This window comes from Tachyglossus aculeatus, chromosome 5 (assembly GCF_015852505.1).
Source record: "Tachyglossus aculeatus isolate mTacAcu1 chromosome 5, mTacAcu1.pri, whole genome shotgun sequence".
NCBI classification, from domain to species: Eukaryota; Metazoa; Chordata; class Mammalia; order Monotremata; family Tachyglossidae; genus Tachyglossus; species Tachyglossus aculeatus.
This window is the reverse complement of record NC_052070.1, coordinates 78,335,410-78,362,603: the sequence shown is the minus strand read 5'-3', so window position 1 is coordinate 78,362,603 and position 27,194 is coordinate 78,335,410. Positions and strand designations below refer to the sequence as shown.

The 27,194-nt window shown below is 42.1% G+C and overlaps 1 protein-coding gene across 2 annotated transcripts in view; it reads left to right on the top strand.

Annotated features, from left to right (window-relative positions):
* CSGALNACT1 (chondroitin sulfate N-acetylgalactosaminyltransferase 1) overlaps positions 1 to 27,194 on the top strand; it is a 305,040-nt gene that overhangs the window by 86,293 nt on the left and 191,553 nt on the right. The gene's annotated exons all lie outside the window — the stretch shown is intronic.

Here is a 27,194-nt window from a genome sequence, read left to right as displayed (position 1 = left end):
TGGGTGCAATGTAGGTATCCTATTGCTGAAGCTGTGATAGATTAGAGAAGCAGCGTGGCTCAGCGGAAAGAGCACAGGGTTTGGAGTCAGAGGTCATGGGTTCAAATCCTGTCTCCGCCAATTGTAAGCTGTGTGACTTTGGGCAAGCCACTTCACTTCTCTGTGCCTCAGTTACCTCATCTGTAAAATGGGGATTAAGACTGTGAGCCCTCCGTGGGACAACCTGATCACCTTGTAACCTCCCCAGTGCTTAGAACAGTGCTTTGCACATAAAAAGTGCTTAATAAGTGCCATTATTGCTGTTATAATTATTGTAATGGGTGCTGAAAAATACTTGCCAGGAATATTTGAAACTAAGCTCTCCTACTTCAAATGAAATCTCTGTCTTTATCTGTGGGTCTGTCTCTTTCAGAAATAAGTCTGAACGGGGTGAATGAAGTGAGAGATGATGTGACAATTCACTTTCTGAACCAGCTTTTCAGTTGAAGGATGAAGCTAATATGCAAACTCGTGTAAATGCATATATATGTTTGATAGAGAATTAATTATTAATGCTTTAAATAAAATCTAGGCATAGCTTAGCTATTTTCCGAGGTGTGCAGGTCATAGCCTATTTGAGAGACTTGATCCAGAATAAAATGATTACCAAATTAGGCTGTGATTGCTCCTTTGCTAAGCAAACATGCCTACCTTACCACTTTCAAACATTGCAAGTCTTTTGGGGTCAAAACCAGGGAACAGGCATTCTAGTGTTCTGGTCTCTGTACTTACATAATGTGTGGGGTTTTCTGGCAAAACATTCAATCCTTAAGGAGAAGATGTAGCGAAGAGATCAGGGAAAAGCAGCGTGGCCTATTAGATAGAGCACGGACCTGGGTTCTAATCCTGGCTCTGCCACTTGTCTGTTGGGTGATGCCAGGCAAATTACCTAACTCTGTGCCTCAATTATTTCATCTGTGAAACAGGGATTGATTGTGAGCCCTGTGTGGGACATGGACTATGTCCAACCTGTTTAAGCACTTAGTACAGTGCTCTGCACACAGTAAACGCTCAGTAAATTCAAGTGAATGAATGAATGATTATCTTATATCTGTTCCCATGCTTAATACAGTGCCTGGCACATAGTAAGCACTTAAAAAATATCATTAAAAAAAGATGGAGGGGAGGGGAAAGAAGCATCCCTGAAATGCTCCCAAGGCTATTTCTAGCTTGACAGTTTAGGTCTAGAAGTTTCCTAGTGCTGCTGCAAAGGTTACTTCTCCAAAGCCCATATATCCTCTCCAATCTTTGTCACTTGGAGGCTAAGTAAATAAAATGTAAAGCCAAGCTTTGGAGGCCAAACCAAAAGGTTTAAGACCACCTGCTAATTGCTTGAATTCCCTCTTGCTCTTCATCTCCCACCTTTGCTTTGCCTTTCATTCCAGCCGGGTTAACTTTTTTTAAAATGATATTTAAGTGCTTACTATGTGCCAGGCTCTGTACTAAGTGCTGGGGTAGATACAAGTTAAGTTGAAAACAGTCACTGTTCGGCATAGGGCTCCCAGTCTTAATTCCCATTTTACAGATGAGGTAACTGAGGCACAGAGAAGTTAAGTAACTTGCCCAAGGTCACACAGCATCACTCTGACTTTCCAAATTCCTCCCAACCTTCAAAGCAGAGCTCAAAGCCTTTAGTGGCTAGGTTAAAGGAAGTACGGTATAGTAACTAATAGTTTTAAAATGCTTAGTGTGTGCAGAGCACTGTACAAAGAACTGGGAATTAGAAATGGGACCTGTACAGGTGGGAATTAGACAAGGACTCTGTTCTTCAAGGGGCTCACAATTTATAAAAGATCAGGGGTGGGGCCAAGACTGGAGACAGACACATTGGGAACAATGAAACATCAAAACAGCGTAAGGGACGAGGAGAAATATTGGTATTCAACTCTATCTTCCCCAGTCATCTTCTTAAGGGCAGCAATCACATTTCCAACTCTTACATGTTCCTCAAGGACCTTATACAGTTCTCCACACCTAGTGGGTGTTCAGTAAATATTGATGCTACTAACGCAAGTGTAGATCTGCTCCACTGTGACTTTCTCCTACAAAAACAGATATAAGATTACCACTACTTGTGCTTTGTAGCAGTGATATTTATGAAGTGCCTACTATGTGCACTGCACTCACAGCACCGGACCGAACTCTGGGGAAGAAAAGCATGAATGAGAATTAGATGTGGATCCTCATCCTCAAAGGTCTCACAAAATAGGAATAAGGGGTTGGAAGGGGTTTGGCGGTAAATATAGAAAGAAAGAAGCAAGAAGTAAAAACACAGAAACAATGTGAAAGATAAAACTGTGAATCCAACCACTGCGGTGGGTAAGGGGCTTGGCAGGGGCTCTTCAGTGGCACCACCCAGATTGTCCACTAACAACCAAAGCCATCCCAACATTTTAAAATTGAGGAAGCACCACTAACACTTGTATTTTACCCTCCTAAGCGCTCAATACAATGTTCTGCATGTAATAAGCTCTCAATAAATACCACTGATTGTTGTCGCTAGAGTCCTTTGACATTTTGTGTGTCACTCATCTCTCTTCACCTCCACAATGTGACTTACACCATTGCTGCTGAGAAAAGCACTGTGGTAACTGCCACCTTCTCTCCATGCACCTTGGGCCAGAGATAAAAGCTGCTTTCCTGTGTACCGACAACATGGGGCCTCTTCAAAAACCCCAGGAAGACTGGGGGCCATGGGGTTACCCTGAACCCTGAGCTCCAGGGAGCCTAAAATTCTGCTCCTCTTGTCACAACAACCTACTGATTTTGTTTTCACTTCGTGTATTTGTATTCAATATTTCATCAGTTGTGATTTGTCTCTGGTCCTTTCTCCCCGGTTATAGTCTTTGATTGTAAGTCCCTGAGGGACAGGGACCGTATCCAATTCTAATAAATACTACTACTACTACTAGAGTGGTAAGGGGGCAAAAAAGCCAAAAGTAGGAAAGTACCTGCTGGGTCTGTGCCATCCACAGAAGGAGTAGTAGTAGATTTGCTATTGGTGTTATTCCATGAATGCAGAGCACTCTACTAAGTGCTTGGAAAAATGCAACAATGGTGATGTTTTTTGAAAGAAGAGCCATCTTGGGCATCTTGAGTGGTGGACAGACTAGACAGTAATCCTGAAAATAACCAGCTAACATAAGCAAGTCATTTAACTCTCCCATGCCTCAGTTTTCTCCACTGTAAAATGGAGTTTAAATACCTGTTCTCCCTCCTATTTAGATTGAGCCCCATGAGGGACAGGGACTGTGTCTGACTGTAATAACTTGTAGTACCCAGTGCCCAGAACACTGTCTGACACATAATAAGCACTTAAATAGCATAACAGCAAACAAATCTGCTGATCTTAGATGCTTTGGCATAGCATCGGTACTTTCAGGTCACTTTAGCTCCAAATAGGTTTTTTTATGTAGAATTCTTATGAGCATTTTGCAACTACAGGAACAAAGCAGGCAGAAGTAAGAGAGTGTAAGTAGCCCTGCTCAAGCCACTACTACTGTAATCAATTCCTACTTGAAGGTTCTTAGTCCTGAAGCCTTTGTGACTAGACTGAGACTCATCCGTCATCTTGTTTGCCACCTTGGTTGAATGCTGGTCTGTCTGCTGGGGTTAGAGACCCCATATTCTTTTCTAATCTGTCATAACCACCACTAATCCCATGGTATGGTGTTTTCTTTGTGGTATTTAAGTGCTTCATATGTGTCGAACACTGGGGTAGATACAAGTGAATTGGGTTGGACAAAGTCCCTGCCCCACCTGGGGCTCACAGTCTGCATGGGAGGGAGAACGAAGAACTAAGGCCCAGAGAAGTTAACTGACTTGCCCAAGGTCATACAGAAAGCATTTGGCAGAGCTGGAATTAGAACCCAGGTCCTCCAATTCCCAGGCCATGCTGCTTCTCCTACTGTTTCATGTTTGTCGATTTCTTTACCCTGTTGTAAATTTCGCTCAGGTCTGGAATTCCACTTTTCCTCTAATATGTATACTTTCATGCCCCATAATTAAGATGGGGTTTGAAGGTGAAGAGCAAGTTGCTTGGTGGTATGAAAAGCCAGGTTCAGTTTAACAGAATCATCATATGGTGGATATTGATCTTTCAGATCTTTTAGAAGGCAGTGGAAAATGTCTTCCACTAGGTCCTCCCACCGCCTCATAACAGTGAAATTGTTACCAGTAGTTACAATGCCTCCATGATAAAACCATCTTAGTGGTAAATAACTGATGTAGGCACTTTTCTTCCTTTTTAAAGAACTGTTAAGTCAATATTTTTACCAATTCTCAAGGCTTTTTCTGTTCTTTGGTGACACAAAAAAGAAGTGTGCTTTTTGATAAAGCAAAGAGGCCAATTGTGCTGAAAATGCTAATGCTGGAATACAGAATGGCAGAGCAAATGGTATAAGAGGTGCTGGAAGACTTTTATTTAAGTAAAATTTATTGGATGAGGAGCATATTCAAGTGGAATAGACAGAGTAAAACTTATGAAAGGCCGTTTGCATTAGCCTGTGCCATTTTATATGGTTTTTTTCTTTCCTGGCTTTATGGTCATAGCAGGTAATAGGGAGATGTTAATGAAGGGATGAACTTTGCAGCACCATTTGCAATAGGTTGAGTATGTCAGAGAAGTGACTCATTCACCGTGGTAGAGGGCTGCAAATAGATGCTCCACTAGAAAAAATATTTCTTTTCAAGCAAGCCGGACAATTTTCTGGGCAGTTGAAGAAGACTGCCTGCCAGTGAGTACTTTCTACCTTCTATAGGTATGTTCTTGCAAAGACTTAATTGGGTGGTTGGGAAAGTTAAAACCATTAAATGTACAGTCTATGGGGGTAATATGATCTTTGTGGGGATATTTTGCATCAAAGATGTGTGTGGTTATTCCTAAGAACGTGACAGGGGTGTATTTCTCAATCATTCCTTACCTAACCAAATCACTTCCTTTCATGAAATTGCTTTTGAACCTTATAGACTCAGAGCTCAATCCCTTAAGAGATCTTACTCGTTTGAGTGCCACTCAGTAATAATAATAATAACAATAATAATAATGATATTTGCTAAGCGCTGGGGTAGATATAAGGTAATCAGGTTATCCCATGGGCTCACAGTCTTAATTCCCATTTTACAGATGAGGTAACTGAGTCACAGAGAAGTGAAGTGACTTGCCCAAAGTCACACAGCTGAAAAGTAGCGGAGCTGGGATTAGAACCCACGACCTCTGACTCCCAAGCCCGTGCTCTTTCCACTAAGCCACTCAGTTTTGCAATCTATGACTTTAACACCTGGCCTTTGGGCACCATATTTTACCCATTTGAAAAACCAGCTGATGGTTAATTTTAGAAGGTAGAAGTGAAATAGGAGAATGTTTGTGGTGAAGGCAAAAGCCTGATAGAGAAATGGAAAGAGCACAGGCCTCAGTCTCCTAAACCTTGTTTCTCCACCTGATTCCTCCATTAATCATAGCTGAATATCCAGCAGGTCATTTAACCTCAGTTTTCTTGTCTGAAAATGGACTTTATATCTACTCTCTCTCCTTTTCAAGGAGAATCCAAGGATAATAGTCACGTTAAGTGTTAAGTGCTTGGAGTGCTTTTGGAGAGGAAGAACACATATGTTAGCCCAGCAGCTCCAATCAAATGTTTGGGGGTTGAATAAATGTAGCAGAGAAGTGGCCATACAGAGTGCCCAAGGAATTCTGTGAGTGTGGGAGACAAGACAACTGGTGAGACTGTGGCCCCTCTGCCAAACCCAGAAGTAAAGAGAAATATTTTCTTGAGATGGGATGAATAAGGAAGGCATGACTAGCAGTGAGGAGCACTAGAATCTAAAGAAGTTGTAGTTTCTCTCCTCTGGCCAGTGCAGGAAGGAAAAGGCTATCTTGCTTCCAGGAGTCAAAGTGGTTAAGAAGTACTTTCAGATTATAAAGTTTTAAGAGCAAACTCTCTCTTCTGGAATCTTTGAGCTTGTCTTGGGAAGTGACATTATCAAAATATGGGGCAGAGTGAAAGACCAGCACACAGATATTACAATCACCCAGGGCTACTCTCATTATCCTCTTGGAGTGATTGAAATGTAGCTTCTGTATGTAACACAGACAATTTCACTGAAAGCAAAGCAACCAAACAACTGGGACAATAGTAACAAAATGAAGAGTCACTCTTTATGATATTAATAATAATGGTATTTGTTAAGCACTTACTATGTGCAAGGCACTGTTCTAAGCACTGGGGGGGGGGGGATACAAGGTAATCAGGTTGTCCCACATGGGGCTCACAGTCTTAATCCCCATTTTACAGATGAGGTAACTGAGGCACAGAGAAGTTAAGTGACTTGCCCAAAGTCACACAGCTGACAAGTGGCAGTGTTTATTATGTACCAAGCACTGTACTAAATGCTGGGGTAGATACAAGCCAGTCAGGTTGGACACAGTCCATGTTACACATGGGGCTCACAGTCTTAATCCCCACTTTGCAGATGAAGTAAACTGAGGCACAGAGAAGTTAAGTGACTTGCCCAAGGTTACACAGCAGACAAGTAGTCACACAGCAGGTTAATGGTCAGCCTAAGAAATAGGTAGTAAGAATTTATACTTTTGGAGTCCCCAATAAATACCATCAATTGACTGGGGGAAATCATTGATCTTGTAAAACCAGGTACAACACAATACGAAGTCCTGTTGGAGGTAACAATCAGAGAATAAGATCGAAAAGTTTGTCCCCAAAGGCTGGAGACAGTAGTGGTTGAGAAAGTTGGTATTTAAGAAATGGAGGGAACGGGGTGGGATGGGTACCTCTAAACTCATCTTCTCAATTATTTACTCTGTCATCGGCACCTTGGCTGCTGACATTGTACTGATCTCTAGGAAAAACGCTAAGTTTATTCCAGAGTTACTGAGGCTGTTTACTTCTTTCTCCCTGTTTCGTTTTCCTTCCTATTTTTGTGTTGGCCTCCCATTAAGCATGACTTTGTTTCAAGGATATGGTGTAATACTATAATCAAAAAGTCTTATGGGCAGGGAACATGTCTGCTAATTCTGTTGTACTCTCCCAAATGCTTAGTCCAGTGCTCTGCACATAGTATGCATTCAATAAATACCACTGATTGAAAAGAATCCACCCAGCTGAGATCATGTATTTTTACAGAGAAGTGAAATGCCTCCCTAGAGGAAATGCCATCATTTCTCTAACTAGAGAAATTGACATTTGCTGCTTAAAAATGACCAACCATGTACCAATATAATTTGTCCAAGTCCAGATCTTAAGCCGATTTGTGACAGATAGAACTTTTGGACAGCAAGAGTTATCTGTCTAAAAAGGAGAATTCACTTGTTTTAGAAAGGGCTGAAGAAGTTATTTGACTTTTCTATCCTATATCTAGGATTCCACCAAGCTGCTTCCCAACTTTTTAGCACCTATGCCTTTCAGATGATATTAAAGGATTTGTGTTTTAAGAACCAATTTTATGATCTTTCAGATATTTTAAAATTGTGGTACTAAGTGCTTTCTATGTGCCAAGGACATATGCACTGGGGTGGATACAGGATAATCAGATCAGACACAGCCCCTGTCCCACAAGGAGATCACAGTCTGGTGGCGGGGTTAGGGGGACAGGTCTTGAGTCCTCATTTTACAGATGAGGAAATTGAGGCCCAGAGGAGTTAAGTGACTTGCCCAAGGACACACAGCAAGCAATTAGCAAAGCTGGGATTAGAGCCCAGGTCATCTGACTCCCAGGCCAGTGGTCTTTCCACTAGGCCACACTGGCTTGTGAAAAGGTTTTATGATTTTTTTTCATAAGAAATGAGCACTAAGTTCCTTGTGGTGGGGAATGTGTCACTTAATTATTCAGAGCTAACCAAGCACTGTACAGTGCACTATGCCAAGGGGGTGCTTCAATTCCAGTACTATCAGTCAGTCAATAGTATTTGTTGAGCACTTAGTGTAGAACACCATACCAAACCCTTGGGAAGAGAGGGGAGAGTTAGTAGATATGATCCCTGCCCTCGAGAGGCTTACAATCTAAAATAAATTTGTACATGTTTATTCTATTTTCATTTTGTTAATATGTTTTTTGTTCTCTGTCTCCCCCTTTTAAACTGTGAGCCCACTGTTGGGTAGGGACCGTCTCTATATGTTGCCAATGTGTACTTCCCAAGCGCTTAGTACAGTGCTCTGCACACAGTAAGCGCTCAAATACGAACGAATGAATGAAAGGTAGCAGGAAGAAACAGAGTTCAGTGGAATGCACTTTAACTGCTGTGAGCCTGAAGGATTCCAGCGAGTAGGTGGTGTAGTATTTGGGAACAATAGGGCGGGGAGTTGAGAGATTAGTGAGGCAAAGCTCAAGAAGGAGATATGATTTTAGTAGGGTTTAGATGTGTTATTACTACTCTCTTTGAAGACCTAGGAGATTAAAAACAACAACAATCTATCCCTGTTGCAGAACATCAGCAGCAGCTCTCAGAGCTGTGTTTGGAGGCCTGTCTGTAGCCTAGGGATTAGGGCACATGGATAGACAGGAGGGAGTATTGGCTCAAAGTTCAGCCAATATACAGACCTCCCAGGCACAAGAGACATCCTAGTGGAACCAGCTGAGGCTCATTTTGAATTTTTCCAGTGAAAAATTAACCATAAACCTTTATTTGTATTTTTCTATCCTTTGGTGGGAGGCTTGTGATAGTCAATGTGTAAAACCGACTCCCATTTCCTCTTTCCCTGGTCTTTCAGAGAATACTAGTGAACAAATACAAACAATTGAAAGTACTTTAATGAAACCATGTTCTGGGTAAGCCAGATGTTGAACAATGAAAACTAAAGCACACCCTCCAGCTGATGAGGAAGCATCAGTCTCTTCAGCTGCTTCTAGGTAGTGTGAATCATTTGGAAAGCCAACAGTTTTTCTCCTCGCCAATCTAGCATTGAGCTTCTGCTCTTGACTGTGGGAAGCAGCATGGCCTAGTGGCAAGAGCATGTGCTTGAAAGCCAGAAGGCATGAGTTCTAATCCCTTCTCTGCCACTTGCTGCTGTGTGACCTTGGACAAGTCACTTAACTTCTGTGCCTCAGTTACCTCATCTGTAAAATGGGGCCCTATGTAGGATAGGGGCTGTGTCCAACCTGATTACCTTGTATCTACCCTAGCACTTAGAACAGTGTTTGAAACATAGTAAGTGCTTAACAAATATCATAATTATTATTATCATTGTGTCCATGGTGGTGAGGAATCTGTTATGGGGAGAACTTCGATAGAAGTGGGGGATGGCTAAAATGTGGGAGCAGCTGGATGCTTTGTTCAGTCTCTGAGTGGGGATGGAAGATCCTTATTTCCACTACCAAAGCAGATATCTTCCAAATTTCTCCCTCCTCAACAGTAGATCGTAATGATAGCAGCAAAATGAGAATACTATCCGCTTTGGTAGTCATTATGAAGAGGGGAAAACAAAGGTTGGGCTTCTGGTTTATTATGCAAACCTCAGTGTCCATTTAGCAGATGGTATTTCAAATGCTTAGTATTCATTTCCTGCCAGTTTCAGCATTCATCCTGGCAAGAAAAAGGAAATAAGAAAAAGCTGGCCACTAAGGTACTGACTCCAAAATGCCATTATGATTTTACTCCTCTTAACTAGCTATGAAATACCAATCACTGGATTATGCAGTTATGAAGCTACCACCCTGACTCTTAAAAGCCAATTTCTCTTCACTTAATAAGTAAAGTTTAAAGAGTACATTATTGTTTGTTTGTGAAACCTATCGGGAGTAAAGTTATAGAGTACATTATTAAGTTTGTGAAATCTACTGGGTTAACTGTGGTGTTGAGTGACCACACACTGCTTTTCTCCTGGAAAACTAACAAATGGGATAATTTCTCCTTTCTCCACTAAACGCTAAACTTGGACTTTGCATCTGTTGAGCCCTTCTTGCTCTGGTTTTGCTTTGCACTAATCTTGGTTATTGGTTATTAACTGAATGTGACCCCACCTAGTAGTGGTAGTGGTAAAAATACTGAAGTGTGTACTGTTTGCAAAGCACTGTTCAAAGTTTTTACTGTACCAAGCAACTACAGTCTCTGAGCAAAATCTTAGAGCCTCTCTTGGCACTTCCTGGTGGCATGATCCATGCTCAATTGATATCTATAAATGTCACCTGTAGCCAGCCCGATTCCAAATGTGTTGCTGTTCTTTGTTTTTTGTTTTTTTTTTTTTTTTTTTTTTTTAAAGAACTTCCTTTCTCCTTTCCTCTGTACTCTTTTCAGCATGGAAACCTCATTTGTATGCCAGTTTACTAATACCTGCTTTCGGGGCTTCCTGGGATGCCCCTCCCCGCAAAACGTTTCACTTCATCGATGTACATTTCAACAACCTAGGTTGTCTTAGATCATCCTATTACTGCTCATAGTCTTTACTTGGCACACAGTATCTAATGAACAAAAACCTTTCAGATGCTCCATATGTTGTCTTTTTTTTTCCTTTGTTCTCTGACTTTTGTGTGGCAAGAAAGGCCTGGGTTGAAGTAAAGTTCATGGCCCAGGTTTATGCAGATATCCACCAAGCAAGATTGTCTAAAACAGATCTCCCCAACTGTAATACCAAGTAGACCTACTGTCCATGTACATTAGGAAAATCATCCACCTTTGCTCTTGCCATGCAATTCTGGGGTGTGCTCCAATGTTTGGGAGGGTGCTTGCTCTCTGCGTGATGAAGAATACAAAAGAACAGGACCCGTGGTACACCAAAGGTCTTGGATGATGCTTTCCATTTCTTTTAGCCTGGAATAAGGGGAGGGGTCTACTTAATGATACTCTCCCAAGTGCTTAGTACAGTTTTCAATAAACATCATTGGTTGACTAAGCCTCAGCTGAAAACTGCATGTCAGCATCATTTTTCTTTCCCTCTACTCATCCTGCTCCACTAAGACTTTGTTGGGGGAAGTATGTGAGGAAGGTGGGGAGGTACAGTCGATGCAAGAGAAAGAGATGACCCCAAAACCTCTGTTTTAAGTGGTGGCTGCAAGCTAGACCAAAAAATGTTCGGTAATGAATCAATTGTATTTATTGAGCGTTTACTGTGTGCACAGCACTGTGCTAAATGTTTGGAAGAGTATAGTACAACCGATTTAGCAGACATGTTTCCTGCCCATTTGTTAAGAAGGTGGAGGCAGCCTCAGGAACATGATCCTCAATGATAGATGAAGCACCTGGGAATAGTGCTTATATTGTATCTTTAACAGTGGACAGGGATGTTTTTTCCTGCCACTGAGTGATCAGATTGAGCACTCATTTGCAGTAATTGTTTGACCTGGCTTCGAAAAACACTCACTGTTGTGCCTAACTCATCCTCTTGCTGAGGTTCCTGGACAATCGAGTTGGAGGGCTGTGGGCTGAGGAGGCTTTGAGAGAAACTCCACTGGCTCCAAGTGCTATAGCACCACTATGTATGTACTATGTCCAACCTGATTAGCTCGTATCTACTCCAGCACTTAGCAGAGTGCCTGGCAAATTGTAAACACTTGGCAAATACCATTTTTTTAAAAAATAGTATGGTAGCTTCCAGGTTGGTGAGTTGCCACCTTAGACCATCATCAACCCTAAGATGGCTTGAATCCCGGATGTCCACTTGGCGGTCATGTTAACTATTTGGGATGTGGCCCTGAGGAACTGGGGAGGACGACTTCACGATTCTGCAAAAACTCAGTTGATTAATCCAGTGGACCATCCTTATTTCGTGTTTGCAAGTGGAAACAGAACTCCTGGCACCAATCAATGTGCTTGGATTCTGCTAACCTTCTCACTGTACCTAGATTTCATCTGTCTTGCTGCTGACCTCTCGCCCACGTCCTACTTCTGGCCTGGAACAGCTTCCCTCCTCATATCAGACAGATAATTGCTCTCCCCTACTTTAAAGCCTTATTGAAGGCACATCTCCAAGAAGCCTTCCCTGACTAAGCCCTCCTCTTCTCTTCTCCCACTCCCTTCTGTACTGCTCTCACTTGGTCCTTCATTCATCCTCCCTTCCCATCCCCACAGCACATATGTTTATATCTGTTATTTATATATTTATTTATTTATATTAATGTTTGTCTCCCCCTCTAGACCGTGAGCTTGTTGTGGGCAGGAATGAATTTATTTGTTGTTGTACTCGCTTACTGGGCCCCTCGTCCCCCTCTCCATCCCCCACATCTTACCTCCTTCCCTTCCCCACAGCACCTGTATATATGGATATATGTTTGTACATATTTATTACTCTATTTATTTTACTTGTACATATCTATTCTATTTATTTTATTTTGTTAGTATGTTTGGTTTTGTTCTCTGTCTCCCCCTTTTAGACTGTGAGCCCTCTGTTGGGTAGGGACTGTCTCTCTATGTTGCCAACTTGTACTTCCCAAGCACTTAGTACAGTGCTCTGCACACAGTAAGTGCTCAATAAATACGATTGATTGTACTCTCCCAAGTGCTTAGTACAGTGCTTTGCACATAGTAAGCACTCTATAAATACAATTGAATGAATGGGTGGAACCCAAGCTGAGTGTCAGGAAGAACCCTCAGGGTAGTGGGGTCATCATCATCATCATCATCAATTGTATTTATTGAGCGCTTACTATGTGCAGAGCACTGTACTAAGTGCTTGGGAAGTACAAACTGGCAACATCATCACCATCAATCGTATTTATTGAGCACTTACTATGTACAGAGCATTGTACTAAGCGCTTGGGAAGTACAAATTGGTAACATATAGAGACAGTCCCTACCCAACAGTGGGCTCACAGTCTAAAAGGGGGAGATAGAGAACAAAACCAAACATACTAACAAAATAAAATAAATAGAATAGATATGTACAAATAAAATAAATAAATAGAGTAATAAATATGTACAAACATATATACATATATACAGGTGCTGTGGGGAAGGGAAGGAGGTAAGATGGGGGGATGGAGAGGGGGACGAGGGGGAGAGGAAGGAAGGGGCTCAGTCTGGGAAGGCCTCCTGGAGGAGGTGAGCTCTCAGCAGGGCCTTGAAGGGAGGAAGAGAGCTAGCTTGGTGGATGGGCAGAGGGAGGGCATTCCAGGCCAGGGGGATGACGTGGGCGGGGGGTCGATGGTGGGACAGGCGAGAACGAGGTACGGTGAGATTAGCGGCAGAGGAGCGGAGGGTGTGGGGTGGGCTGTAGAAGGAGAGAAGGGAGGTGAGGTAGGAGGGGGCGAGGTGATGGACAGCCTTGAAGCCCAGGGTGAGGAGTTTCTGCCTGATGCGCAGATTGATCGGTAGCCATTGGAGGTTTTTGAGGAGGGGAGTGATATGTCCAGAGCGTTTCTGGACAAAGATAATCCGGGCAGCAGCATGAAGTATGGATTGAAGTGGACAGAGACACGAGGATGGGAGATCAGAGAGAAGGCTGGTGCAGTAGTCCAGACGGGTCACTCCTGTCAAAGCGTGTGAGGAACTGAGGGGCTGTATTTCTGTGAATTCTAATTGTCTGGTGTAACCTATGACAACTCTTGAGGGAGTGAGAGATGCCTTCAAAGGGAAAATTGAATCAACAGTCCTGGGGAAGTCAAATTAGGATGAAATGACATAATGTTGAAAAAATTTGATCACCATATTTCTTTCTCTTCAAACTCAATTTGCCGGAGTTTTAAGAAAAATTTAAAAAGCAAAGTGGCTTGGTGGCTAGAGCATGGACCTGGGAGTCAGAAGAACCTCGATTCTAATACCAGCTCTGACACTCATCTGCTGTGTGACCTTGGGCAAGTCACTGAATTTCTTAGTGTGTCAGTAACCTCATCTGTGAAATTGGTGATTAATAATAATAATAATAATGACATTTGTTAAGTGCGTACTATGTGCAAAGCACTGTTCTAAGTGCTGGGGAGGGTACAAGGTGATCAGGTTGTCCCACGTGGGACTCACAGTCTTAATCCCCATTTTACAGATGAGGTAACTGAGGCACAGAGAAGCTAAGTGACTTGCCTAAGGTCACACAGCTGACAATTGGCGGAGCCGGGATTTGAACCCATGAACTCTGATTCCCAAGCCCGGGCTCTTTCCACTGAGCCACGCTGCTTCTAAGACTTTGGGCCCCATATGGGACGTGGACTGCATCCAACCTGATTAGCTTGTATTTACCCCAGCACTTAGTACAGTGTCTGGCACATAGTTGGTGCTTAACAAATAAATACCATATAAAAAATAAAAACTGCTACCCAAGGAGAAATGTAGAGCCTACTAATATTTCAAAGTATCACACAGTCCAATTGCTCCATCTGGTCCTACCTTAAATTGATTGGGAAGCAACATGGCCTAGTGGAAAGAGCATGGGCCCAGAAATCAGAGGACCTGTGTTCTAATCCTGGCTCTGTCAATTGCTTGCTGTGTGACCTTGGGGCAAGTCATTTAAACTTCTTTGTGCTTCAGTTTGCTCAACTGAAAATGGGGAATAAAAACCTGTTCTCCCTCCTACTTACGCTGTGAGTCCCATGCAGGACGGGGACTGTCTGACATAATTAACTTGTACCTACCCCAGAGCTTAGAATAATGCTTAACACATAGTAAGCACATAGCCAATACCATAAAAAGTAACCAGAAGTCCCATTTTTAGGTAGTGATTCCGTCCCAGCCACTTCTCCCAAGATCAATCAGTTGTAACTAATGATGTGCAGAGCTCTGCTAAATACACTACAGCCGAGTTGGTAGACACATCTCTGCTCTCAAGAATCTTACAATCTAGAGGATTGTAAGGTGGTGGTAGTCCCAGGCCAAATGGCCTGGGCTGGCTGGCTTGAAATTTCCACTGTAGCTTCAGTTTTGGATCCATGTGAGAGCCAAGAACACTTTTGCCAGTGTCACTACTGTGATTGGGCAGAAGAGGTGGGTGGCAGACCTGGGGGAACCACCTTGGTCAAATTTCCGGTGGTTTTCATGAAATCATGCTGAGGGAGATGGATACAGAGGTGTTGACAGAGGCAGGTGAATGCTGCCTTTCCCCTTTGTCTCAGTGCCCCCTCCTGCGCCTCCTCTATTCAGGTTTCTGATCTGTGCTGAGGCTTTCCTGGCCATGCTGAAATTGAAGGGTCGTTGCTGTGCTGGCAGGATATAATTGTTAAGAAAAGCCTCTAAGTTAGGGCATTTCTGGTTTCTATTGTTTATGGAAAACAGCTGGAGATTATTATTGACTTAGCCTGCATTTATTCTCTGCGTTTCAGCCTTTAAACACTCCTAGAGGTAAGTGTTTGTTCGAGAATTTGTTTTATGTAAACATCTTTTGAGGTAGTAGATTAGGTTTTTTGTGGGTTTTTTTTTTTTGAGCCACTAAAAGGTTTTCACCAACTGGAGTTCGTTGTGAGAACCAGATAGGTTATTTTTCATTGGCAGTTCTAATTGCAGTTTTATAGGCTTCCCAAAAACTGGTTGCTTCAAAGTGGTTTTGCAGATACCAGAGGGACCTCTTCTACCTGGTTGGCATTGCAGATTGGACTAGGTATCATGATTCTCAGGCCCTTACGAGGTCAAGCTCGTTGTGAGCCGGGAGTGTCTGTTTATTATTGTGTTACACTCTCTCAAGCGCTGAGTACAGTACTCCGCTCACAGTAAGCACTCAAATATATTGGACTAGAAAAAGAGATACATATAGCTGTTAGGAAGTCTGAGTATTGGGCCAACTGGAAACAAGAGGGCCCAGGGATCCTAGACAGAATTGCTTGACAAAGTGGCATCACTAAGCTGATATTCTACTAAAGTTTTCACTAGAGAATTGGCCTACTTCAGAACTAGATAGGCTGAGAAAGTTTTATGGAATTATCTTGCTACTTAGAAGTGATTCTAAGTACTAAGCATTGGGGTAGTTGTTAATTGATTTGGACATAATTCCTGTCTCGTGGAGCTCATAGCCTAAGTAGGTGGGAAAATGGGTAATGAATCCTCTTTTTACAGAAGAGGAAACTGAGGCTTAGGAAAGTTAAGCGTCTTGCTCAGTCACACAAGAGGCAAGTGGCAGAACTGGGATTAGTATCCAGATTCTCTGATTCCCAGGCCACAGTCTTTCCAGTAGGCGACTCTGCTTCCAATTTAGTATTAGATGATGACAAACATCTAGGCTGCAGTCACTTCAGCTATAAATGGATCCTGCAAATAAAACTTTTTATGTACACACCTCAATGGGCTGCATCTGTGCTCATTTAATTCTGTGTTGTAGCAGGAACATGACTCACAAGGATGAGAGCAGGTGAGAAGCACTGCACAAACCATTAACACTGGAATTCATTCCTTCGCACAGATTCTTGGACCTGAAGCCTCGGGACTCAGTCAGTCAGTCATCATCATTAGCAAACTATATTATATTTTTATTCCTAATTCTCAAAGCAATGCTTGATTCCATTTTTTTTTAAAAAAGATGTGCTTTTGTACTGTGCTCTGGATATGCTCATCTTTCTTTAAAACTGGAGAGAGAGATGGAGAGATGTTTTTTTTGGTAAGGCAGCTGTGTTTCAGCCTAAAGCCTGGGCTAGAGTGAATAACAGCTGTTTCCAGTCGTATATTGGGGTAATTCTTTGTCTGTGTGACCTTAGGCAAGTCACTTCTTGTCTGTTTCCTCATCAGTAAAATGGGGATTCAATACCTGTTCTCCCTCCTAATTAGACTGTGAGCCCCATGTGGGCCAGGGACTGGTCTTTTTTTAATGGTACTTCTTAAGTGCTGACTGTGGGTCTGGCACTGTATTAAGTACTGGGATAGATACAGGATAATCAAGTTGGACAAAGTCCTTGTTGCTCATGAGGCTTATAATCTAAGTCAGAGGGAGGAGGATTTAATTCCCATTTTACAGATGAGGTAACTGAGGCAAAATGAAGTAGAGACCTGATTTACTTGTACATACCCCAGCACTTAATACAGTATTTGGCACATAATAAGTGTATATCAAATACAGTCATCATTATGATTTATTATTATGTCTATAGATGGTGGTTGTGAATTCTTGTAATTTTGTGGTGCAAGCCAGGAAAAGCTGAGGAAAAGGCTGGGTTCCTTGATTTGCACAAATCTTGGCCTGATGAATCACTGAGGAAAGTCCTAGGGTGTGTTAGCTCAATGTCCCTGGTACACATTCAGATAAAACCTGAGAGGGACTTACCATCAAGAACAGCCTTAGGGTTTTGGTCTGAATCGTTGTGTGAACGTAATATACAAGTGGAAGTACCACCTCTTAGCAGTACTGCAATCAAATGTCACACTTATTGGCAAAGAGCAAAGGAAAACAGGTAGAAATTATCAGTGATTATGAACAGAAAATAATGAAAAAAACTGGATTTTGGCCAACACATCTCAATATCCTCTTGGGATTTAAAGGACACACATTTAGGATGCTCATGTTTTAATGAAAATAAAACAGCATCGATGAACTGCTTCTTATTGCAATTAACAAAGTATATTAGACCTGGACTGTTATTTTGGGTCGAATGAGTTTCTTCACTGATTTAAAAGCAGGGTGGCATTTAATACAGCTGTTTCCCATCCTCCTCCCAGATGTTGTGGTGATTAATGAGGTAATGTCTGGAATGCTCTTCAAGATGTTTGCAGAGTTTGGCAGTGTATAAAGAACTCCTAAAATACCATTACTGCAGGACTAAACAAAACCTAAACTTTTAGTATTTAAGAAACTCTGTATGTCATGTTTAAGACTGGATGAATGACTTGCATTTTAAATGCTTCTCAAGAACCTCTTTATTTAGAAATGTGCTGCATTCCATGGAGGGACAGGTTAAGGGAGTCCAAGGTCTAATTATTTTATGCTAGTGTCCCATTACAGAATGTTTTTTTTGCCAGGAACTTGAATGTATTGGTTTCCTTTAACAATGAGATAAAAATTCCTTCTGAAGGCTTTTCAATTCAAATATGTGAATTAAATAGTCATAAAGCACATTAAAAATGTTGCCTGTAGCTTATAAAGTTTGCCAACAGCTGGACAATTTTTCAGCAATCCCAAACCACATGAGACACCTTCCAGTTTGCCAATTTATAAACAATATATTCAATATGTTACTCCTGGAAAAGAAGGCAAAAGGGAAAAATATTAACCAACCTTATTATTATTATTTTTTTAAAGCAATGACAAACAGTTGGGGAAGAGAGAGTCCCTCTAGACTGTACGCTCATTATGGGCTGGGAATTTGCCCGCTCATTTTCTTGTACTGTACTCTCCCTAGTACTTAGTACAGTGCTCTGCATATAGTAAGCACTATTAAATGATGATGATGGTATTTGTTAAGCACTTACTATGTGCCTTGCACTGTTCTAAGTGCTGGGGTAGATACAAGGTAATCAGGTTGTCCCGCATGGGGCTCACAGTCTTATTCTTAATTTTACAGATGAGGTCACTGAGGCACAGATAAATTCAGTGACTTGCCCAAGGTCACATAGCAGACAAGTGGTGGAGCAGGGATTAGAACCTATGTCCTCTGATTCCCAAGTCCATGCTCTTTCCACTAAGCCATGCTGTCTCTCCATACCATTGACTGATATGCAGAGGGGTGAAGGTGTAAACAGGCTGGAAAACCTCAACTTCTGGATGGAGTCTGGAGCCTTTCACTTCATCTTCAAGGTTTCCCTGGGGTTCTCCATTTTGGCCACCCCCTGCAGTTTGCTTCTGTCCCCAAGGCCTGTAGTTTCTGTCCTTTCACTCCTGAAAAATTTCTTAATATTAACATGATGGGGCAAGGTCTGTGTCTGTATTGTATCTACCCCAGTGCAAAGTACAATGCTGGGCAGATAGTAAAAACTAAACAAATACTATTATTACTATTAATAATATTAACAATCAATCAATCGTATTCAGCGCTTACTGTGTGCAGAGCACTGTACTTAAGCACTTGGGAAGTACTAGTTGGCAACATATAGAGACAGTCCCTACCCAACAGTGGGCTCACAGTCTAAAAAGGGGAGACAGAGAACAAAACCAAACATGCTAACAAAATAAAATAAATAGAATAGATATGTACAAGTAAAATATAAATAAATAGAGTAATAAATATGTACAAACATATATACATATATACAGGTGCTGTGAGGAAGGGAAGGAGGTAAGATGGGGGGATGGAGAGGGGGACGAGGGGGAGAGGAAGGAAGGGGCTCAGTCTGGGAAGGCCTCCTGGAGGAGGTTAATAACAAATGCAACTGTGGTGCCACCCTGTTCTTAGGGAGATTTTCTAGGTTTGCAACTGCTCAATCCAGATTCTTTTCTTACCTCAACCCACTTTAGTGGATATTTTGCAATGCACAGGATCAATCCGTTTCCAAAGTCAGCCATTGCCTGAGGGGACGGGACATACTGTAGGCAGGCCTTCATTTATGCTAGGACTGGCCACGGCTCAACCAAACAAGAGCCCTAACAGCTTAGTGGAATCATCACTCCTGGGATCTGGTGCCTCTCCCAGCTCTTAGTCCCAGAAGTAGAGGAGCTTCTGATCCTCATTTTCTGCTCTGCACCCTTCTGTCCATATCATCCTGCTTCTTGAAAATCCAGTGAAGTGTGAGTCATGTTATTTGCTTAATTTGAATTGGAAATTAATGCAATTCTAAATTAAGAATAATAATGATGGTACTTTAAGTGCTTACTATGTGCCAAGCACTGTACTAAGTGCTGGGGTGGATACAAGCAAATCGGGTTGGACACAGTCCCTGTCCCACATGGGGCTCACAGTCTCAATCCTCAATCTACAGATGAGGGAACTGAGGTACAGAGAAGTCCCAAAGTCACACAGCAGAGAAGTGGTGGAGCCAGGATTGGAACCCATGGCATTCTGATTCCCAGGCCCATGCTTTACCCACTATACCATGCTGCTTCTCACTAGTGTCTTAGCTTACTTTCCTGGTGGTTATTTTCACTAGCAAACTGTGAAAGTGTTCAAACAGGAAGAAGAGTTCCAAAGGAAAGAGAAGAGGAGAGGGGAGGCCTTATGGTCTAGTGAAAGCATGGAACTGGGAGTTGACTTGAATTTGAATCTCAATTTTATCACTGGTCTATTGGGTGGCTTTTGGGCAAGTCACTTTACCTTTCTAGGTCTTAGTTTCCTCTTTGGTAAAATGGGAATAAGGTAGATTTTGAACTGTGTCCAATCTCATAAGTTAGTACTCACTTCAGAGCTAAGATCATAACTGGTTAATAAGTTCTGTGATTATTAGTTGGTGGAAAAGCCACTTTCCGAAAACCTACAGCCCAGAAATTTCATTGGCGGTCTTGAGGTGCAAGTGAGAATAAGCCATTTGTGTGCTCTGTTTTGAGGAAATGGTAAGTCCCTCATTTGAGAAAAGACTAATGTGAGAGGAAATGTGTGGTCCACTTTGACTTAAAATATGTTCAAATTAGAAGTGTGTGTGTGTGTGTGTGTGTGTGTGTGTGTGTGTATGTATGCACACCTCAATGCAATCTAACACAGGAGTTCCTGATTCTCCATATTGCTGAAAATTGACATTGTAGTTAGTATTCATGCCATGTTTGCCATGTGCATATGCCCCACAGTTTCCTCCAGCACCATGTTAACATGATATCCAGACAGACAGGTGTTACTGAAAGAACTTTCCCTTATTCTGCCATCTAGTTTTTTCAAAACTCCTAGTTGAAACAGATGTTCTGGTAGAACTGATTATATTCACCTGCAGCATGATCTTATAATAATGATAATATTTGTTAAGCTGTTATTATGTGCCAAGCACTGTTCTAAGTGCTGGGGTAGATGCAAGGTAATCCGGTTGTCCCATGTGGGGCTCACAGTCTTAATCCTCATTTTACAGATGAGGCAACTGAGGCCCAGAGAAGTGAAGTGACTTGCCCAAAGTCACACAGCTAAGTGGTGAAGCTGGGGCTCATGACCTCTGGCTCCCAAGCCTGTGCTCTTTCCACTAAGCCACACTGCTTTTCTAAAAGGGCAACCTATGACTACAATGAACTCCATCAATGGTGACTCTGGAGAAGAAATTGGATTTTTTTTGTTTGTAGCGGGGATTTTAAAATTATTTTCAAGATCTTATACCTATCCCATAAGAATGTCATCCGGATCACACAGATTTTTGAAGTGCATCAATTGCCTTCACATGCCAAAAAAAAATTGTATTTCATTACTTTCCCAACTTGCTAATTTCATCATTTTAAACCCCATCATATTAGGTTGTTGTGATTTGATTTTTGCACACTGATTATTGCTCCTAGTCCATTCATAAAATTATGGGGTAAATTGCAATATTGCTTACTGTAGTTAACATCTTTATTAGCTTCTCTGGGGATTCAAGTTCAATATGCTGGTTGGTAGTTAGCAGTTCTTCAGTGTTTTGTACAACCGCACTGATATTTTTTTTCTTTTCTACTAGCTTCTTTAGAACTCGAAAAAAAATGCTAGTCTGTCAAGAGTTTGTTTACTTCTCAGGTGGCACAGGTGCATGTCAGACAGACCTGTTTGGTGCAAAGCGAACAAGCTGAGTGTCTATTTCTCCTACTGTCGTTTTTATCAAAGAAAATCACATTTATATTATTAGTCCATTCCATTGGTTCTTATTCCTCACACTAAACTGTTTTTAATAATCTATTCTAGGGTTCTTCTATTCTCCCTAATTCATTTTATCTAGTTTTTTTGATGTTAGTGTATACCTTTTTTTTTTTTCTGTTCATGTCATGGTGTTTTTGTCTTCTGCAGTTTTTATCCTGTTCTTTCATTGGCTGCAACTCTTGTTCATGCCCCTCCTTTTTTGTTTTTCTTTCAGGTCCATGTTGAATCTAAAATTGGGTATGACCAAGATCTTTAGACTGAGAGCTTGTTGTGGGCTGGGAATGTGTCTGTTTATTGTTATATTGTACTCTCCCAAACACTTAGTGCAGTGCTTACAGTAACCACTTAATAAATTTGATTAATTGTGGGTTGTAAATGGCATTTTAATTTTCCCAAAGGGCCGGGCAGAGCAAAGTCCCAAGAAGCAGCATGACCTAGTGGGGAGAGCATGGGCCTGACCCAGAAGCCCTGGGTTCTAATGCCAGCTCCAACACTTCATTCATTCAATCATATTTATTGAGCGCTTACTGTGTGCAGAGCACTGTACTAAGTGCTTGGCACTTGGCTGCTGTGTGATCTTAGGCAAGTTACTTTGCTTCTCTGTGCCTCAATTACCTCATCTGTAAAATGGGGATTAATACTGTGAGCCCCATGTGGGACACAGACTGTGTTCATCCTGTTTGGCTTATACCTAACCCAGCACTTACTACAGTGACTGGCACATAGTAAGTGCTTAACAAATACCATTTTTTTAAAAAAAGGCAAGACATTTCTCTAAGGACAGATTCTCCTCCTGGGATTTCTTTTCATTTGGCTTCCAAGTATGTCTCTATACCCACTTCTTCCTTCATTCCTTCCCTCTTCCCACCACACTTCCCAACTACACTTCTCTTCATTGCTGTTGACCAGTCAGTAAGTCAGTCAATTGCATTTGCTGAGCACTTACTGTGTGTGTTCATTGTCGTATTTATTGAGCACTTACTGTGTGTACAGCACTGTACTAAGTACTTGGGATATTACAATATAACAATAAACAGACACATTCCCTGCCCGCAATGAACTTAGAGGGAGAGACAGACAAATAAGTTACAGATACGTACACAAGTCTTGTGAGGCTGTGGTGTGGGGATGAATAAAGGGAGCCAGTCAGGGTGACGCAGAAGGGAGTGGGAGAAGAGGAAAGGGGAGCTTAGGGAAGATCTCTTGGAGGAGATGGGCCTTCAGTGAGGCTTTGAAGGAGAGGAGAGTAATTGTCAGATTTGAGAAGAGAGGGTGTTCCGAATCAGAGGCAGAACATGGGGCATGGGTCAGTGGTGAGATAGATGAGAGCAAGGTACAATGAGAAGGTTAGCATTAGAGAAGCAAAGTGTGCAGGCTGGGTTGTAGTAGGAGAGTATTGAGGTGAGGTAGAAGGGGCAAGGTGATTGGTTTAAAGCCAATGGTGAGGAATTTTTGTTTGATACAGAGGTGGATGGGTAACCACTGGAGTTTTTTGAGGAGTAGGGAACCATGTCTTGAACATTTTTGTAGAAAAATGATCTGGGCAGCAGGATGAAGTATGGTTTGGAGTGGGAAGAGACAGGAGGCTGGGAGGTCAGCCAGGAGGCTGATGGAGTAATCAAGGCGGAAGAGGATAAGTGATTCTATTAATGTGGTAGCAGTTTGGATGGAGATGAAAGGATGGACTTTTGTGAAGTGGTGAAGGTGGAACAAACAGGAGAGGACAGTTATTAAAATAGATTATGGATTGGGAAAATAGTAGCATATAAGTACTGTGGGGCTGGGGTGAGTACATTCATGCTACTAATGCCACTCACTTTTTGTGGGGCGTGAAAGCCTTCTCCCATCCCTCCCGTATCATGGCCCAATGGATTGAATATGTGGGCTGAAAGAGAGAGGAATCAAGGATAACACCAAGATTATGGGCTTGTGAGACAGGAAGGATGGTGGTGCTGTCTACAGTGATGGGAAAGTCAGGGGGAGGACAGGGTTTGGGAGGGAAGATAAGGATAGTGCAGATCACTGTACTAAATGCTTGAAAGAGTACAATAATGTATTTATAATTTGTAGTTTATTTACATTAATGCCTGTCTCTCCCTGTAGACTGTAAGCTCACTGTGGGCTGGGTATGTGTCTTGTATTGTTGTACTCGTTCAAGCACTTAGTACAGTGGTCTGCATACAGTAAGCACTCAATAAATATAATTAACTACACTATAACAGGTGGGGAATGGTGGCATCACTAACATGCCATGTCCTGCATTCTGTTCCTTTCTGAGGGAATTGTTTGGAGTTGAGTAATTGTCCTTCCCACAGAACAGCACCCAGGCAGTCTCAAGAGCAGTTAACTGGGTTCATTTGAATTGTGCCCTGAGCTTCCCAGAAACTTTTTCCTGCTGCCTCTGTTCCCCTGTTTTCTTTATATAGCTTGAAATTTCACAACTCCGGTAGCAGACAAGCAGGGCCCCAATGGTACTTCACACAAAGCTTTTGGGGTAACAGTCAATCAGTCAGTGGTATTTATTGAGCACTTACTGTGTGCAGAGCATTGTACCAAGTGCTGGGGAAAGTATAATACACAAGTTGGTAGATGCAATCCCTGCCCACAAGGAGTTTACAAGGGGAGACAGTTATTAAAATAGATTATGGATTGGGAAAATAGTAGCATACAAGTACTGTGGGGCTGGGGTGAGTACATTCATGCTACTAATGCCACTCACTTTTTGTGGGGCATGAAAGCCTTCTCCCATCCCTCCCGTATCATGGCCCAATCCAACCCAGAGTGATAGCAGTGTTCAACACCCCAGCCTGATCATGGGATACAGAATCGTGGTTTGTGGCCCATGACTTCATTTAAGATGCTACTCCTGATCTTCCACCCCCTGTTCTATTTCTCCCCCTCAAAAAATGCATAATCCATGGCCAAATTAGAGGACTTAGGCAGTGGGGCAGCAGGATGATCCCTGGATATCGAGAAGTTCATCTCAAGAGCCTCGCTTCAGCCACCTTTAGTCTTCGATGATGACCCAGTGGCTTGCATCTCTTTTCCCTGGGCTTATATTCTTTGCTTTTAGTGTCTCCCAGGCTTTCCTCCAAAATGCTAATTTACTTTATGCTCCCACTTCATCACAGTTCCTAGGTCTCTTCATTCCTCCAAATGTGGTTCTTTAAAGAATGCTACCTCATGTCTGCTCACCAATCTTTGGTATTTATCGAGTGCTTGCTGGATGCAGACCACTGTACTAACCACTTGGGAGAGTACAATAGAGTAAGACATGATCCCTACCTTCATGTGGGGGAGGCACTGTTTAAAATAAATTGCAGGTGGAGAAATTAACCAGGTATAAAGATGTGTACATGTGTTGGGGAAGTGGGGTGAATAATGTTAGAGGGGTTATGGACTCAAGTGCATGGATGATGCAGCAGAGAAGAAAAATAGGCTGGGGAGATGAGAGCTTAGAATGGAACTGAGAAATTTTCTCTTCTGGGAATTTCATTACTCACAGTATCAAGTAAGTCAACAAAGCGGCGTGTCTTAGTGGAAAGAGTATGGGTTTGGGAGTCAGAGGTTGTAAATTCTAATCCCAGCTCTGCAAATTGTCAGCGGTGTGATTTTGGGCAAGTCACTTAACTTCTCTGTGCCTATTACCTCATCTATAAAATGGGCATGAAAACTGTGAGCCCCACATGGGACAGCCTGATAACCTTGTGACTATCCTAGTGCTTAGAATCTTGCTTGGCACATAGTAAGCACTTAACCAATACTATCATCATCATCATCATCAATTGTATTTATTGAGCGCTTACTGTGTGCAGAGCACTGTACTAAGCTCTTGGGAAGTACAAATTGGCAACATATAGAGACAGTCCCTACCCAACAGTGGGCTCACAGTCTAAAAGGGGGAGACAAAACCAAACATACTAACAAAATAAAATAAATAGAATAGATATGTACATCAAATGTATTTATTGAGTGCTTACTGTGAATAGAACAATGTACTAAGCACTTGGGAGAGTGCAATATAACAGACCGAGTTCTTGCCCACAGTGAGCTTACAGACAGACATTGAGACAGCCATTAATAGAAATAAATTACTTAAAATTCATATGTAACAATAAAGTATATAATACATATATAGTAATATGTAACAAGCTCCAGAGATGAGTAGCTTCTGGTCTCTCAAGTGGTCACTCTGAGAAGTTGCAGGTGTTGCAAGGAAGCTTCCTGAACTTGAGGTTCAAGAGATGCCTAAATTCCTTTAACACAAGTGTACTGACTAAAGTTGAGGCTCTCTTGTGGCCCCTGGCTTACTGTACTTACTGGCTTAACTCCACTTCAGCCCATTTTTTTTTTCATCAGTCAATGCATGATATTTGAAGGCTTAGTCTCTGCAGAGCACTATACTAAGTACATGGGAAAATACACGGAAGTTAGTAGACATGATGCCTGTCTACTTGCAATCTAACTGGGGAGAAACTCCCTTAGGAAAATAGAGGATCAAAAAAGAAGCAAGGTGATGATGATGATAATAATAATAATAATGGTATTTGTTAAGCGCTTACTACGTGCACTGGTGAGAAGCAGCGTGGCTCAGTGGAAAAGAGCATGGGCTTTGGAGTCAGAGGTCATGGGTTCAAACCCCGGCTCCGCCAATTGTCAGCTGTGTGACTTTGGGCAAGTCACTTAACTTCTCTGTGCCTCAGTTACCTCATCTGTAAAATGGGGATTAAGACTGTGAGCCCCATGTGGGACAATCTGATCACCCTGTAACCTCCCCAGTGCTTAGAACAGTGCTTTGCACATAGTAAGCACTTAATAAATGTCATCATTATTTTTCTAAGTTCTGGGGGGATACAAGGTGATCAGGGCTGACTACTCAGATGGGATGGATGGGGCTTCTAGGGGAGGGGTCGGGGGGGGTCAGAGAGATGGAGAGTGACTGAGAGGGAAAGGGACAGATGAACAGAGATGGATGGAGACAGAAAAGAGAAGAAGGTGCTGTACTTGCGTCTACTCGGACTCTTCTCCGTGAATTTGAAAACAAGGCTGTTTTCCTACTGTAGCTGGTGCCTGTAGTAGAAAGCAGACAAAAACAAAATCCCAGATCCCTTATCTGCTAAAGCAGGCAATATCTTTTAGAAAATTCAACTTCTTTTTCTATGGGACCTTCAGTAATTCCACACCGAGACACTGCAAAATTTGGGAGAAATGGGATTCTTGGCAATCAGGGTAGGCAAAATCCAAACTCTTTTTCATCCCAAACTTGTAAATTGAAGTTGCTGCAAGTTTTAATTAGATTTGACAGTGACATTGAATACTCAGAGAAGCTTTAGCATCTTAATGTGGAATTCAACAAGAGGGACCGGGAGTTTCAATACTAGTACTGGCACTGAGCAAATATTGCCACTTCTCTGCAGTGGAGGGATGGAAATTTTGGGACTCCTACCTACTAGGCTTTCAGGAGGTTAGTCTTGTTATGCAAGTCAGTGAAAATGTGGTAACCATCACATTTCCCTGAAGAGGTGTCAGAGGTAGTTTTTGAATCTACTTGGCTATATATGACCAAGGAACTCTGACTTTACACTCAGTTCTTTGGAGAATTTCCTTTCAAATTGAAGTTGAGGACAAAAATT